Consider the following 18,068-nt stretch of genomic DNA (forward strand, 5'->3'; position numbering starts at 1 on the left):
TTTGTCCACCTCCCTTGTGCCTGTGGTTTTTATTGTGCCATGTTACTAGTTCAGTTATGGAAAACCAACTAGCTCAACAATCCACTCTTCTGGAACGTTGATAGATGTCTAGGAAATTAAAGGTCAGACGTGTAATGGCACACCACCTGCGGGTTTGGCAGGGGTAGTTCGGAATATTAGCATTGATATCGCGAGGGCACTTGACATGGGAAATATAGATGGGAACTTTTGATTACAGCGAGGCATCTTTCTGTTAGGTGTGTGTTCTTGTTTTTCGGCGTTGCCGAAACAAACATCCGAATATACTGAAAATAAAGTAACGCAGACTCGTGAGCACTGTTTATAGTCACTACGTTTATTTTAAAAATGGCTGTGTAAATTACTCTCGTCACCGCATAATAAGACTCACCCACCCTCTCAAAAAAGAAAGCAAAAAAGAAAGAATAAGGTCGATGCGCGCCCCTGAATTATTCGTTGAGATGACAACTCTTGGCTTTTGGTAACGGGTACGAGATGATGCAGCGCTATTTGTGAGGCAGCCCCTGAACAAAGGCTTCCTGCCGTTACTTGGGTAAATTGTCGACGAATATTCCCAGCCTGTATAGGATGAATATCTGCAAGAAACAGGAGAAATAAAAAAAAATATTACGGCCAAGCCACACCTTTTTTTTTAACTATTAAATGAAGCCCTAGTAATGTTTCCAACCAGTGTTAAAAACGTGTTATCTCAAAACCCACATCAGGCGTCAAATATTAATAATGTCCAAGTACGTGCGAGCCACTGTTCAGTTGCTTCTACAGAAGATGTTGTCTGTCAGATGGCTTCTTGGTAAAGAGCACGTAACAGTTCGCGTTCTGCATCGCATTTTGCAGCACAGTGAACGCGTTGCGGCCAGGAAAGACGCAGCGATTCCTCGCCACGTCCCACACACAACCACGGAGGACACATACGCAGGAATGGACCCAATTTCGATGACACCGCCATCAGGATCTGGCAACCTTTACAGCGAAGCTGTATATGGCTAGCCGATTCGTGTGTCCGTACGTCCATCTGTCGATCGCTTGTACGGCGAAAACTCCTCCGGCGCAGCCCCATGTGCATGCGCGGGGAGAGAGAGAGAGAGGCGCATGATTAGCACAAGGTCTGTTTGCTCCGATCCATGACCTCACGGTGCCTGGCCCGCAATTTTCACTGAGAATGCTGGCGCGATGAAATCGTCGGCGTCAAAATCACTGTTGCCTTCTCCAGATTTTCCGGAGCATCCGCACTATATTCTATGACAGTCGAGTCGGGTGACATGACGTCATGGATCGGAGTGAAAAGGTTCGTGTTATTTAGGTGTTGTTGAATTAGCTGCGCAGCATTGACGTCGTTGCTCTCCATCGCAGCCGAGTGCGCTCATCAGCTTCGCCCCGGCTCTGAAATGGGTAGGCCACGCGTCATAGGTATTCCTGAAGAGCAGGCAGCTTTCGATCAGCAGCGTGACGAGCAGAACCGGGAAAGAGCTCGTATACGCCGTGCCGATGCTGCAGCCCGGCGATAAGAATGGGCCCGTGCAGACGAGCGCAAGCAGCAACTCCGTACCCAGGATCCAGCAACCTACCAAGTCGTCGTTTAACGAGCCGTCGGGATTAACCCGGTGATAAACACCGGGATCGCACGTTTCAGATTCGCTACTTACCACCTGTACGGAGTGCCTGCGAGACGATTTTTTATTACTTCTTCCCTGGTAGACCAAAATTAATATTATACTGTTTGCAGTATTTGCAAAGCCTAATATTACACTGTACCCGAGATCGATTATATTATTATAAAAGAGGTTTTCGTGATGAGCGGCGCTTGCTATTACACTATCTGCGTGATCTTCCCTGCCTGACATTATACTATCTTCGTGATCGGCATTTTTACTATAAGAGCTGTCTCTGTGATCGGCGCAATTAACAAGTGCACTGACTGCGTGATCTGCCAAGCTTTATATTACACCGTCTAGTGGTCGGCCTCATTTACTTGCGCACTCTCCTTCGTCAGTACAGTTTACTTTAACAGTTGCTGTGACGTGGTCAGCTTACCATTACACTGTTTCCGTGATCGGCCCAGTTTATTGGGCTTATTTTTTCTATTGGTGATCAGCCCAGTTTCCTACTACACTGTCTCCGTGGTGCGCCCTGTTTACTTCAGGATGTCTATATTCTAGGCCCTGTTGCTATTACATGGTCTCCGTTATAGGCCGAGTTATAGATCATTGAGCTATAAAAGCTCAATGATCTATCTCAATGATCGGCCCTGTGTTGAAGTACAGCGGCCTCCATTGTAATCGAGATTACTATTATACTGCCTCTGATTAGTCCTGCTGACTAGTGCAACTGCTCCGTGTTCGACCCGGTTTGCTCTTACGCTGCCCACATAACTACCAGACTGTCTCCTGGATCGGCCCTGCTTACTGGTTGAGCAACCAAGCAGTAGACGAGCCAGACCACTCGAATGGAGGCAAAGAAAGTTTGCCTTGCTCCATTACGCACAGTGTACTTTTCAAATACAGCCACAAGTAGCACATTGAACAAGAGAGGGCACTTCACCAAAAGTGGTAACAAGAAACACGTCATGTAGTAGTGTTCGCTTCTTCCCTTAGCTGACATGAGCGTCCGCAAAATAGGGACTGTGAAATGAGTTACGAGAATATGGCTCATTTTTTCTATTCCCGCGTCAACGAAAAAGCATTGCCCATCAAGACAGTTAAACTCTGGGAGTCATATTTCTTGCCTAGTTTAGCGACAAGGAAATGACAAGCCACGAAAGCCATGCACTGGCTGGCTGTTGGTAGAGGACATGTTTCATTGGCATCCCCTTCCAAGCGGGCTGGTGATACCGGGTAACCTAGCCTGCTTGAGTTAACCAGATCTAGAACATGCAGCATGCAAATGCTCTATGCAACTGCTACAAGTCACGACACATAGGGCCCTATAACGTAAAGCTATTCCAATATGTTTTTTATTCCACTCTCCTGACGTCAAATTTGCCTAAACGCGGTGCAAGCATCGGGCAGTCATTCGCAGGGTTTTATGAACAGACCAATCAAACTCTCTCCTCGATCATAGGAGGTCATTTTTGTCTACTTGAAAAATGAATAACATTGCCTACGCTTAGCGGCTTGTCTTATTTAATTGGCTGACAAGAACCGAGGAGCAAGCTCAAGTAGAGAGAAATTCAATGGGGCCGAGCCACTGCGCTGAAAATCGACAACCGGATGAAGAGGGTGGTGCCGGCGTCTGCGATTGGTCCGCTTTCCCTTGCTTAGCTTGAGCTGGCTGGTGGAAAATCGCGGAGGCATGCAACGGAAAGTAAATAATGTCGCTAAAATGGATTCTCAGCAAAGAAGAGTTGGCAGAGCAACGTCGTAAACATGCTGAAAGTGCTCGAAAACGTTACAAGGCCACGCAAAAAAAAATTATAGTACAAAAATAACTCATGCAGAACGGGGCAACTTCCGGCTATTCATAAGAAAAATCAGTTTTTTTCGGCATTTCAATGCATAATTAGCCGTACACGTCACTTTGACAGTACGTTTTCGCGGTTTTGTGACGTCACGTGACAGCTAGGTGAAGTGGGTGCAGACCTAAAATTTTTACAAATAGCCGAGGGCTAATAGCGAGAGACGTCGAATATGAAATAATTTTTCTTTTGATCGGTGAAATCATGCATAATAAGCATGTACACGTCATATCAGATGGGGAGCGATCGTGGTTTGCGTGACGTCTTGTGATAGACAGGTGAAGTGGGGGTGCTCCAAAAAGATTTTGACCAATCACGGAGAGTCGATTGTAGACATGGAATATAAAAGTTTGGAATAGTTTCATGTTATGGCGCCCCTATTGGAATATACCGGGGAACTGAAATCTAAGGTTTGTACGTATCGACGCTATGTGGCGCGATGTCAAATGGTACGATGTCATGCCGATGATGAAGACAATCATTTATTGTCATTCCCTTTGAAACGGGACGGTGACAAACAGTCATCTAGCCTGCTCGAATTATTCAGGTGTGTCATACATGTTTTCCATTGCATCAGCTATTGTACATCTCCATAGTCTTCTTTATCTTTCTCAATACTTTTCTCAATGCCTTGTGCCGCCACCTATGCAAATGCTACATGGCATGCCAGCTGCTGTTATAATATGCAACTGCAATGCACACGGCGCACGCATAGATGCTACTCGCTGCCTTCTCACATCGCAAGGCAAGTGGCACGGTAGGATGCTAATGATGATGACTATTGGCTATCTCTTTGGAAACTCGGTGTGGACATGGTCACCTAGTGTGTTTGATATGAGAAGTGGTAGGATACGATGCTAATGGTGGTGATGATGTTGATTTATTGGCATCACCTTTCAAACGAGGCGGTGACATAGTCACCTAGCCAGCTGGATTCTTCAGGTAAACAATATATATTTTTCTAGCATTCTTGAATGCATCTACCTAAACATCTCTTCCTCAAATCTTTAACTGCATTATACCGCTGCCTCTGAATCTGGTATTCGGCCTTCTGTGTTTCGTATTAATATGTAACTACAGCGCAAAATATTTTACGCATAGACGCTACGCGGCGCGCATGTCACGTGACGTATCTCCTCGGGTGTTAGGACGCGTTTATAGGGAATTTTTACGCTGCACGCTAGCAAGCGTTCGCGTGGCTCAGTAGTTGAATAGTTGTTTCCTACACAGCGGGCCAGTGTTCGATCCCGCCGTGAACTGGGTATTTTTTTTCTCAGTCCCCGGGATAGTTGCTACGGTCACCGGTTGGCGGCGGACACCCTCGCCAACCGAATCGGTCATTTCAATGAGCCCAGAACAGCTTACGCTGTAAAAGTGTACAACCATTGTATTATACGGTGCAAACATAAAGGGCACCAATACGGAGGTAGTAAAAGAAGTAGAGAACAAGGTAATGATCGTGCAAAGAGCGATGAAACGATAAATGTTATGCGTAACGTTAAAAGACAGGAAAAGGACGGCGTGGATCAAGGCCTTTAATAGGGCGTTCTTGATGGCTTGCTGGTTCGTACTTGAAGAAAGGTTAAAAGTGCGCGAACAAAAAGAAAACGGCGACATGCGAAAGGTGTACAGAAAATACCACAAGTGCTCGTGTTGTGTAATGGGTTCCTTTCGCTTAGCTTCGTTTCATTTTCTTCGCAAAACTTTAGCCTTCGTCCAAGTTGTACAAAAAAGCAAGGAGGGATCGCCGATATTACCATTGACATCAAGAGAAAAATGAATGCAGAAGGGCAGGCTATCTAATGCCCAGGGCCGATATATGACGGCCCATTAGAGTTACAAAATAGGTACCAAGAGAAACCAAGGGCCGTTTTGAAGGGACGCGCCATTACGAGGGGTGAAGAAATTAAGAAATGTGCAGGCGCAAGTTGGAATCAGCTAGCGCAAAACAGGTGTAATTGGTGATTGCTGGAAGAGGCCTTTGTGCTGGGGCAGTGAACAAAAGAATAGGCTGCTGCAGGGGATGATGAGGGAGGAAGAAGAAGTTGACTAGTGCGGACGCTTTGACATCGGCTCCAGCTTTCATCAATATTTTCGTGTGGGTCTCCCTGCGAAACCGGGCGAGTTATGCCTTAATCGACGTGGCACGTCAAGAGGACTCTGCCGATACCGGGTTTTCGTCGGTGGGAGGGTATTTTGCCGTTCTGCGAGTGTTTGAAACACGGCGAGGGTAGGCTTAGGGCTACTCCCGCGCATGTGGGACTCTGAATTCAGGATAGACGTTGTGGAAGGCTCAAGAAGAGGCATGCGACGCCGGTTGGAAGGTGGAGTACGGCCGCCGGCCCGGCAGGCACACGGAAGAATATTCTTCGGGTCAAGACGGTGGAAATACAAGTGGCAGACGGAGGGACGGCGGCCGCACCGTCGCACCACGCGACGCGATACGACGCGTCACCGCTGCTTCCAGGCTGCCTCGACTGCCGAGGGACACTTTTCGCATTATTGTTAGACCACGCGACGGCCTGAATGTCAACAAGGTCAGTAAAAAACGCTTTGAGCAAGCCTTGGCCATGGCGGCATCCTTGGCTCCAGCCGCAATCGAAGAGGACACGATGTGTCCCAATGGAGTTCAGAACATTTTTCTCGTGTGTACTCCTCACGAGAAAAACGCGGACGCGTACGCCCGAGTGCAGCAAATCAGGCTCGGTGAAGGCACGTTTGGGGTGGCGGCGTACCTGGCCCCACCCGAGAATACGTGTAGAGGAGTCATAAGAGGAGTCGACGTGGAAGTCAGCGAGGCTCAAATCAGAGCGAGAACTGTAAATAATCGGAATCCGGGCGCTTTGGTGGCCAGGCGGATCAAGAACACTACAGCGGTGGTGGTACTTTTCGAGGGAATGAGGGTGCCCAACTACGTGGCATGCGGCGCGAGCATGTTTCGCTGCACGCTGTACCGACGCCACACGGAAGTCTGCTACGGTTGCGGAGGACTGGGACACCGGACCGACGTGTGTCCGAACCCGGGAAGCAAGTGGTGTCGCACCTGCGGCAAACGATCGCCGGCGGAAGGTCACCAGTGCGATCCGCAATGCACGTTGTGCGGTGGCCCGCACCCCACTGCGGCCAAAGAGTGTAGGGACAAATTTCAAGTTCCATATATTGTCAGAAGAAGACGGCGGCAGCGGCGTCGACGCGCCGCTGAAGCTGGGAACCGACGTCATCACGGCTGGCGGCAGGAGCCGCTCGCGTACGCCAGCTGTGCAGGAGCGCAGCACCGAAAGAAGCCGCTCTCGCACGCCAGCTGCGCAGAAGCGCGGTGCAATCAGGCAGCGCTCCAGATCAAGAGGGCACTCAGTGTCCGACGTACGGATAGAGGGAGAAGCCTACCTGGGCGGATCGTGTCAAAGGGAAGAAGAAGAAGGAGCTATAGAGACCCACGGAGCTAACGCGGTAGGCTTCGCCAGAGCATGGTAGTAAGTCGCACGTGGGCGCATTACTTAAGGCAGTTAAGGAGCTTAGAGACGAGGTACGCTGACTCAAATCCGCCAAGGCAAATCCAAAGTCCATTGAAATAGAGGCGAGCGGCCAGACGCCACAGGTAGTCGAACATATACCCCGCGTAGGGCTCACTAAAGCAAAGCGTAAGGCCCCCCTTCCTAACGACGAGACCGACTCCGAAACGTGTGAGGGAGAGGTCCAGCAAAAAAAGATGTTGGAGGAACTACTTTGGATAAGTAGAGAAAATCAGGAAAGCGTAAAGCTTTTGGTCCAAAGAGTGACCGTACTAGAAAAAAAGGCAGCGATTAAGGCCAAAGCCAAGGTCCGAGGGCAAAGCAAGGCAGTGAATCACTCCGAGGTTGCTCCGGCTGTGGAGCAAGGTATGTTGTAGCATCATGGCGGGCGATCACAAAGAGCTGGTAATGTGGCAGTGGAAATGAGCTAGTTTTCAAAGGCGCAAAGCTCCGCTACGGCAACTTTTGGCGAATGAGGTGGAAAAACCGCAGATTTTTTTTATTACAGGAGACACTATGTGACGATCCTACCCTCTCTGGCTTCAACACTGTGTCGGTCAGGAACGATGGAGGCAGAGCACTAGCTACGATGATCAAAAAGAATCTAGCCTTTATTGAACATCCAATCCGATCTGGACGGGGTAAGATGGAGGCCCATTTCGTGGAGGTTATACCGCATGGGCGTCTCAAGCAGAGCGTCTTTGTGCTTAATGTCTATATCCCGCCATCGGACCAGAGACAGACGTTTAACTCCCTGCTTAGGAAGGCGACTTCGATAGCCAAACAATCTCCTCTGATAGTTGCTGGGGACTTTAACGCCCCTCATAATGCATGGGGCTACGTCAGACGGACTGTAAAAGGAGAGAACCTGGCGAGGATCCTGGATGATCTTGCGTTTTCGGTAATTACTGACCCAGGGTTCCCCCACTAGGCAGCGCACGTCAGTTGCGTGAGATACAACGCCTGATTTGGCCAGTGTAAGGAACGTAGGTAACGTAACGTGGGCCAATAAGCAGGAGAACCTGGGCAGTGACCACTTCATAGTAGCGGTAACATTAATGGTGGAAGCCCGACCGGCCAGGGTATTTCGAGTCACGGACTGGGAGGAGTTCAGGAAACTTAGGAAGGGGCGAACGAGCACATTTTCTCGTTTGACGAGGCTATCGAATCGCTAACGGAGGACGTTGAGCGGGCTACTAAGGTAGAACAAACAGAAGCGGAGGTCCTAGGAATGGATCCGTACCTAGCGCATCTGTTGGAGGCGAAATCGTCAATTCTGATGAGGTGAAAACACAAAGGTTAAATCGTAGGCTGAGGAAAAAAGGTTGCGGTGCTTAATAGAGACATTGAGAGATATTGTGCGGAGCTCAATAGGCTACAATGGAACGAGGTCTGCGCGGCAGTAGACGGGTCCATGCGCTCAGGAAGGAAGTGGAACCTCCTCAAGCACCTCCTGTGTGACGCGGAGACAAAGCATAATCAAAGGCAAACACTTAGTAAAGTCATACACTGGCACAAACAGGAGGGAGGTACTGAAGAGTCACTTTTGAATGCGATCGCGGATAGATACCTTCCTATAGGGCCGACGCAGGAAGATGATTACCCGCAGATCGAGTGCGCGAGGGTAGAGGAACTGGACGTGCCTTTCACAGAATCAGAGATCAGGGCGGTGATCTACAATTTAAACAGCAGATCGGCTCCGGGTCCGGATAAAGTTTCTAACAGGATATTACGAAACCTGGACGATAAAGCAGTGGAACTACTTACTAAGGAGGTCAACAGGGTATGGGAGACAGGACAGGTGACTGACGAATGGAGGTCGGCTATAGTGACACTCATCCCTAAACCAGGAAAACCCCTTCATTTGGACAACATGAGGCCAATATCACTAACCTCGTGCATAGGCAAGGTAGCGGAGCACGCGATGTTGAACAGGGTTTCCGGGTACATAGAGCGCATAAACCTTTTCCCGCATAATATGGTTGGTTTTCGGCCCGGCCTATCGACGCAGGAGGTTATGCTAATGCTAAGGAAGCAAATCTTTGATAGCGGCACCCGAGACGTGAGAGGGATTCTCGCCCTGGATCTCACTAAGGCGTTCGACACAGTGTTTCATAGATACATTCTGCAAGCCACGGCCGGGATAGGCCTGGGAGTCAAATTACAGGCCTTTGTCAGGTCGTTTCTCATGAATAGAACTGCTACTATTTAGGTGGAGCTGGTTCGGTCGAGCGTGTACGGACGGATTGGGAGCTCAGGGTACCCCTCAGGGATCAGTCATCTCGCCACTGCTCATAAATATAGTCATGAAGGGTCTATCAGATAGGCTGGGCGGCCTCCAGGGCATAAGTCACGCACTTTACGCAGATGACATCACGATCTGGTGCTCAAGGGGCTCCCTAGCTGAAATGGAGCAAGCTCTACAAGCGGCCTTGGACGAGACGGAGGCTTACCTCGCGGACAGGGGTCTCAAGCTGTCTACGAGTAAATCGGAGCTGTTGCTTTACAGACCCGCAAGGCAAGGGGTTCGGGGTCTAACACCCCTCAACCAGCTATCCGTGGCATTATACGCGAATAATGGGCAGAAAATTCCTAGAGTCGACTCAGTTAAGATCCTAGGCATGCTTATAGACGCGAGGGGCGGTAATGCCAGTACAATTACCCACGTTACAGTCAAAACGGAGAATATATTGCGGCTAATTGCTAGGGTGTCCAACCGAAAGAAGGGGTTAGGAGAAGACAACCCCCTTCGGATGTACAACGCGTTCCTCATGAGCCATATTAACTATGTGGCGTCAGCTCTAGTGTGGACAAAAACGGAAAAGACCAAATTAAAGACACTCATGCGCAAGAGCATCAAGAAAGTGCTAGGCTTGTCTATTGCCACGAGCTCCGACAGGCTAGATCAACTCGGTATGCACAATAGCATAGACGAGATCATAGAGGCACAGGTCACTGCCCAAGTGGTCAAGCTATCGTCGACCCATGCTGGCAGGCGAATTCTCGACGAGGTTGGCATGGCTCCTAGGATATTGGAGGACCGGCGTATAACATTGACACGAGAAACAAGGGCGACCTACCTAATGAGGCCCTTCCCGCGGAAGGTACATCCGCAGCATAACGAGGGTAGACGTAAAGCCCGTGCACGAGCCATATTGAAGAAAGTTAGAGATGACAGAGACTCCGCGGTCTTTGTCGATGCGGCGCAGTACGGGAACAGGAGAATGTTCGCGTTATCGGTTGTAGACGGGCGGGGGTGCTTCGGTCCTCGGCTTCGGTCAGAGCGGCCACCGCGAGTATAGCAGAGCAAATTGCGGTTGCGCTGGCCTTGTGTGACCCAGAGCGTTCCTACATTTACACCGACTCGAGAGACGCAATCAGAGCTTTCGAGTCGGGTAACCTCGCACGAGAAGCGGCTTCTATTTTAGAAAAAAGGGCTTGCCCCGGTTTTCATTATATCACGTGGTTCCCCGCACATATGGGGACGAACGTTCTCGAGGGATTCCCAAACCTCAACGAGCTTGCCCACGACCGTGCGCGAGAACTCACGCGCCGCAACGGTCTGGAGGCTCCGGAGGGGCAGGAAGGGACTGAGCAGAACGATCCACTCCTCACATTTAATGAAATTACGAAACACTACCAACTTGGTCGGAGAATTTATCCTCTGCCTCACCCTAAGCTCAGTAGATGTCAGTCAGCTACACTTAGAATGCTGCAGACGGGATCTTTCCCGTCGCTGGGATTCCTCAGTAGGATGTACTCGGATGTGGACCCTAGTTGTCCCGACTGCACTGAAACCTTTTGCTCAATGGCTCACATGCTCTGGCGATGTCCCGCGTTGCCTCACGACTTCCTCTCCAGCGAGGCCGAATGGGAGGAGGCCATCAGAAGCACGGTACTCCGAAAGCAAGCCCAGGCTATCCAGAGGGCCCAGGAAAGAGCGGAGCGTCACGGCGTTCAGTCCTTTACGTGAGCGCGGCCAGCGGCTACAATGGCCTCCCGTTAGGAGGTCCTGACAGTAGCTCCTCAGGATTAAATAAAGTTCGTTGTCTGTCTGTCTGCAGGGGATGATGATGAATGTGCTGGTGTACAGTGCTTGACTTGCGAGAGCGTGGCGCTGCTGAGCACGCCGCGACCGATTCAATTCTTTCCTATGAAAATCTGTGTAGAAATTAATTTAGAAATGAATTTAGTGAATGCAATGAAAATGTAGGATGAACGCGCTGGCTCTCGCAATCTCCAGATTAACGAGGCAGTCGCGCCACACTTCGCCCCTTTTGCAACGTGTCGAACGAGAGAGGTTGTCCGCGCCATCCAATATATCGCAAAATTAAAACACCTATAGATGTGCGCAAAAATTTCGCCTGAGGGTGTATCGTAATTGTCACTGAAATTGTATTTATATCGCTCCTTTTTTAACTAACACACGCACACACATACACAGATGTGCATAGGCGCGGACGAATACAGTTGGATTGCGTCTCAGAAAAATAACTTATATGGAAGTTACGGCTTTGGCCCCCCTACTTCTTTTTATGTGCTTGAATTGCTTGTATTGATGGTTTAGGAATTCTGCAAAAAAAGGAGGTTATCTATGTCTAATACATCCCTACAGGGGACAGAGTAAGAACAATTCACTTAAATTACATATGGAAGCTATCGCATGTTCTCATTGCTAAAATGTTATGTTGCTTATGATTTCAGTTAGTGCGACTGTGTTTTCTAGCTGCATTATTGTATTTGTTTTATTTTAAGACAAGGGAATTCAACATTGATCTTCGAAAACTTATAGGGAAGTGCCTTCTATGATATTAAGCAGCTTACGTAGGCTTTTGTGAGAGTACTTGTGGTTACTCACCTCAACAGAAAACAAAAATAGGAGAAGGATACCAAGCAGCATCAACAAGACAAACTGAAAATGAAAACAAAGAAATAGAGGCATCTCATGATTGTAATAATCCATATTTTGTGTAACCCAAGCTTACTAGGTAGACGTTCGTATGGCTCACACAAGTGGTTACATTTTATAATATGAACATAGTATGTAAATATTGACGAACAGATTTGCTTGTTTTTTCTATGACCATTTTCCTTCCATTGACCAGTGTTACAAAGTTGTAGATAGGTGCAAACTCCGTCCGGATACGTTGCCACTGATTCTGTAGTAAGATTGGTTTCTCCAATCAGAATGCGCTGTCGATATGAATGACGTCGCCGCGCCCGCAGCAAGGCGAACGTCCCCAGCGATGCACCGGGTACCTTGCAGCAACACAGTGGAGATAGTCAAAGGTACCAGTAGCAGTTAGGTTCCAGCCACCCCTGGGAAGGATGGTCATGGGAGCGAGAGCAGGACACCTTTGAAAAAAAACTTTGTGGGCCGCACGCGCTCTGCCACATGTATCTAAGCGCGCTGTTGTGTTCTGACGAACGGAAAACATGTTCGCCATAAGACATGGCCCTGAGAGCGCAAGCATGACTTTCTGAAAGCGGATACGCGGAACATCTTTGAAAGCTCCCACACCAGCACAACGAGCATGGGCGCAATAAAAAAGGGAACGCAACCACAGGGGATCAACTGCACGAGCACGTTAGCTTTTTTTTTTCGCGTGCTATGTCATTATTAATCGGTCAAATCAATCAGCAGATTAAACTGTGCACACACATATTGTGTACTGCTGTAGCGATCCTTCTCGGTCATCTAGTGCGGCCGAATTGGTCTTGCTACTGCAAGGCTAAATAATCGAGTCAGTTTTGTTGTCGCAACCACTCTTAGCCTGCATATTATCATTGAGTCAAGAAACGGGACTGCCATCGCATACATAGATTTCGGCGAGTGACATAGCACATAGCGACGGTGGTGCACCGAATGAGCATGTAACACGGGTAACTCGCCCTGTGTGAACTCCACAGACCACTTGAATTCACTAATTGACTTATGAATCAATGAGCCGGCATGTAACTGTTACAATTACCATCAAATACAGACCAATGGCTGAAACGGCTCCGAAGCGGCCTAGTTCACCGGTGAATTACGGTGGATTGAGCTACGCATTGAATTTCCCGCTGTATGTTAACCCTACAGCCGGAACTGCTCCCTGGGTGCAGTGCTAATACAGCAGCAGTACCTGTATGTTGTCATGTCAAATTTCAGTGAATGAACACTGGAGAAACATCACAAAATGAACAACACGCACTAGGGCAAGTAAACGCCTATTTGAGCCTGCCCCTGTCTTTGCCTCACAATAGCGGCCTTAAATCAACGCTGACTGACTACAATAAACGTTTCTCGGCTTTATGCGACCCCTATAAATAGGCGCCGCACTTTAGCCGTACCTCAAATTTGAACAACTAAAGACTGTGCTCAATATTATTGTTTTGCTTTCAGTGATGTTTACTGTTCTGTGAAGAAGTTCGCCCAATTAGAAGGAAAAAATCTATGTAACGCATGTAACATTTTATTTTTTTACCGTCAATACAAAAATACATCTGGTGAAAGTGCTTCTTACTTTGGTACTTGACACCCTCTGCACCACAATGCTGCGGACAGCACCAAGATCGCCATGACTTAATGAGGTAGCATCATGCTATATGGACAGCTGCCGTACTACGGATTGTTGTGATCAGCCGTTCACACCACGACACTCCTTCATCACGGCTTGCACGCTTATGGGGAATGGGCTGACGGCCTCGTCAAAATTGTTCTGAACACAGATGAATTATTACGAGCGTGGTAATAATTGGTTCAAGAGACCTGGTTCAAGAGAGGTTTCAGCGATTGGCCTTGATACGGCTGTGACATGTCAGCAGCACAATTTGGCGTGTGCATGCCAGAGACGCGCTCAGTATGACCCCGCCTTCACCTCTGAGATTACGATCAGCGTTGGCGAAAAGGGCGACCTATCTCAGGGTTGGTGGAACCTGATGGCAGCGGCCCGGTCACACCGGATTGGTGCGACCTGATGTCATCGACCAAATAGTACAAGATTGGGGGAATCGACTAAACAAAGATCACACAAGGCATAAAAGGAGCTATCGACGACGGGAGTGATCAGCGACTACCACTTTATCATCAACTTTTCCGTATTTATTCGCATTTTCTTCTACCTATGTAAATATATACGTGTTTGTCTAACTTCCTGAATATCGAACTCAGCCTCACGTTCACTTAGCCTTCCACGAGGAAACAGGATTCCACGTCTTCGAACTCCGAGTCGCAACAGCGAATGACAGCGGTGGGATAATCTGTGCATCGCTTCAACTTCGGCATGGTGAGTCCACGACCTTTTCTTCTTGAGAATTGCCAGGTTTGACGTAGTTCTTCCTGGTAGCAAGGGTGTTAGAAACCTTGTTGAAAGGTACCTTGCTTCAACACTTAATTCATGGAGGAACTTCTCGGCAAAAGAGAGGTAGCCGTTGATTAGAGGAAGTTGCGCAGAACGGACCTAAATGCGATATGCTCGAAATTTGGGATTGATTGTGGGAAAGAGCTAAATAAGGCGGAGTTATCGATGCGATAGAACAAATCGCCAGAGATGACGAGGAGATCATGGAGGCTTGGAAGGATATTGAGGACCAGAGAAAGCATGAGCAGGATGGACACGAACACGAACGTGAAAGGGAAGAGTGCCAGATAAAGTGACAGCAGGAAGAAAGCAAAAGGGAAGAGCAGGAGCGAGCGCGACAGCAGAGAATGCGGACGGAGGAAATATACAGGGAACTCCAGTATCTGAGGGTGCTTCAGGCACGGTCTAGGCTGCACGTATTCGAGGACGGCGAAAACATAGAAAGCTTTCTTGGGCAGCTGGACCATGACCAATTGCCGGTAGGGTTGTTGGGGGTATTTCTCTGTAATGTGTCTTGTTGCTTGGCTCGCCTTTCCCACAAAAACTTTCGGAATTACGATAAAGCAAAGAGCACGTTATTCCGGCATTTTTGTATTCCTGCTGAGCGCGTGAGGGAAAGCTCGAATGACGAGTGCAAAATATATCCTTTCAAAGAGACTGAGGTTGCGCCAGTAAACCATGAGCACCAATAGTGCAAGGTGGCGAAGTCCTCAGAGACTGAGCGCGCCGAGAGCGAGGCCGTTGCCGGTCTGCAGAGAGGGGTCATTCCGGAGGGCGCCCCTTGCGAGGACGAGGCTTGTTCCAGTAGCCATGAGAACGTTATAGCGGTGCTGGAGACCTTTCTCGTATCCGAGCTCGTGGGCGACTTTCCGGGATCGTCTAGGATAGACCCAGATACGGTAGCGGCCGAGCAAAGGAAACTCACGACGTGGCAGAACGGAGAGGTAATCGCTCAGGGCTCCACCATCGATGACTGGGCAATGCAGCCGTACACTGAAACCGAGCTAGCGCCCATCCCGGAGAGCACTCCTTGCGGGGACGAGGCTTGTTGCAGTAACCCTATGAGGGGTCAGTGTCAGGCTGGATACTTTCCTCGTGCCTCAGCACTTGAGCGACTTTCTGGAATTTTCGAGGATAGAGGGCGAAGAAGAGACAGTGGCGATTCTGAAAGGCGTTCCTTGCGGGGATGTAGCTTGTTTCAGTAGCCCCAACAGAGTAAAGGAGGCGCTGAAAACCTCCCTCGTACCACCGCACTTGGGCGACGTTCCGGAATTGACAAAGGGAGAGAAGGCCATGGCGGTCAGGCAGGCCCGGAACCCGACGCTCGAGGGTTCTTGTGACACATTCGGCGACCGCCTGGCAGCGAAAAATGGGTTTAGGTGGCGGAGGATCAAAAGAGCGCAGTATTCGGTGTATCGAAAGCTCGCGAAAAATGACACATCACCGCACGTGAGACAGAGGGACATGCCATCTAGCAGAGCCGAAAAGGGTTTGTTGTGGCGATTAAGGAAACGGAAGCGTCGCGAAAGGTTGATAAAGACCGGAGAGAGCGCGTCTCTTCAAGTAGCCGTGCGGCAGCAAAATTCAACTGGGCTGAGACATGCGAGCCGGAACCGGTCCAGTCAAATAGTCACTGAGCGAGAGTGCGGCGCGAGAACGAGATCAAAGTGAAAATGCCAGTTCCCGCGCTTACGGCCTCCCCCACAGGGACGAGACAGCCAGCCGCGAGCACATGGAGTGACGGGTGACGGCAGAGAAAAATGTAGGTAGTGCGCCTCTTGTGCTCAGCGTGTCCCAAAGGCTCTCGGTAGGCGACCCATTTGAGCGAGCATTAAGAAAGAGTAATTGTAATTTGAGTACTTGTATAAGTTCTTTTTTCGTTAGTCTTGCTTCTCTTTGTAATTAGTAGGCGATGGATTTTTTGTTAGTTATTAAGAATGAATTACTTTTCATTTTAATAGTTCGCGTTAGGAAAGCAATTTTTTTGAAAGGTTCTTGCGCGTAGATAGAATGTAGCGTCTGTTTTGTTAGGTTTTAAATAGCACTCTGCGAATCAATTTAGCCCAAAGTAACGCGGCAAGCAGAGCCCAGTACGTTTCGCTTTAGAGGCGCTGGTACTGGCATGTGGCACTCACCGAACGAGCAACTTGGCTCGCGACACTAATCCCTTTGTCCATTTCAATCGCTGTGACGAATCCCGTGGTTCAAAAGGTCGCCTTTTTCTTTCGCTTTGGCCACTTGTGAATCGCGAGCTACGTGGTATGTTCAGTTCAGAGGGGCGGGGTTGGATACGTGGGACACGTTGCCGGGGAAGGATTCCAGTTCTTCGAATTTCGACCTCGCCGGACCGTGACCAAATTAACAGCGGCCTTGGGGCCGTTTCAAAAGGCACAGCAAAGGTGGCTGAAAGTATCACACTCATGAGATATGTCGCTTGTTAGCTGTTTATGCCTCGATTGGGAACGTAAAATAGTTTTTTGTCCGTTCTGCTCTAAACAATCTCCAATTGTTTATCGTTTTCCTGAATGCAGTCGGCACAAAGGTGGCTGAAAGTATCAGACTTATGAGCTATGTCACTTGTTAGCTGTTTATGCCTCGATTGGGAACGTAAAATAGTTTTTTGTCCGTTCTGCTCTAAACAATCTCCAATTGTTTATCGTTTGCCTCAGAGCTGCGTGAGTTGCGCCTTCTTTGAGACACGATAGAAACGACATTGACCAAACCGTTAGGCACAGTACCATTTAAACTTTGTTTAGGTTCTGAAATTTAAATTAGTCAATTATTTGTTTAGGTTCGTTTGAGCAGCGCTCTCTATGACTGCCTTTCTGGCGCTCGTTGGTTCTGACCTCGGGAATAACTAAGGCTGAGGTGAAATTACCTGGTATATCTCGGAGGGGGTTTGAGCGCTTGCCTTTTCGCTGCTCGGGAGCTGTGCGGACTTGCTTACTAAAATTTCAGTCCCGAGCCTACGACCTTCAGGCAACCTTCCTTCCAAGATGGCCATTGGACGTGGTTCTCTCGGAGAGCCCGGGACTTCAGCCCGGAGCTGCAACTGCTGAGCGGCGAAGGCATCTTCAAGGGGCACCGATCAGTTGCCCCCTTTCGAGGCCTCTTCCTAGCGGTGGACGGGCTCTTGTGATGGGCCGTTTACCCCGCGATACCCCTCGGTCAAGGCTCGCACGATTGTGGGGAACGTGAAAATAGTTCTCGACATGGATGAATTATGACCAGCATGGAATAGTTCGTTCATAAGAGGTTTCAACGATTAGCAATGATGCGACTGTCACCTGTCAGCAACATAAACTGGTGCGTCCGAGCCACAGACGCGCTCAGTATGACCCGGCCTTCACCTCTCAGACTAACATCGGCGTCGGCGAAAAGCGCGACCAACCTCCTGATTGGTGGCACCTGATGTCAGCGGCCTCCTGACACCGGATTGGTGGGACCTGATCTCATCGACCCCCTGGCGCCGAATTGGGGGCAACGACTAAACGAAGATCACATAAGGCATAAAAGGAGCTACGGACGGCAGCATTGTTCAGTGACTACCATTTTATCATCAACTTTTCAGCATTTCTTTGCATTTTCTTGTACTTATGTAAATATTGCAACGTAGATTGGAGACGGAGGGTTACAAAATAGACTTTTCTCTTTAATTGCGGGCCAGAAGAAGAGCGTGCAGCTTACGCACTTCATCGTCTCTCATGGCGCCGACTTTTGCGC

The 18,068-nt window shown here is 49.0% G+C and overlaps 1 long non-coding RNA gene across 1 annotated transcript in view; it reads right to left on the reverse strand.

Moving 5' to 3' along the window:
* Positions 1–340: 340 nt before the first annotated feature.
* Positions 341–18,068, reverse strand: part of LOC140213522 (uncharacterized) — a 36,891-nt gene continuing 19,163 nt past the window's right edge. The window contains exon 3 of the long non-coding RNA XR_011890381.1: positions 341–614. This is a non-coding gene — a long non-coding RNA (uncharacterized lncRNA). The remainder of the gene's footprint in view (positions 615–18,068) is intronic.

Source organism: Dermacentor andersoni, chromosome 10 (genome assembly GCF_023375885.2).
Source record: "Dermacentor andersoni chromosome 10, qqDerAnde1_hic_scaffold, whole genome shotgun sequence".
Classification (NCBI taxonomy): Eukaryota; Metazoa; Arthropoda; class Arachnida; order Ixodida; family Ixodidae; genus Dermacentor; species Dermacentor andersoni.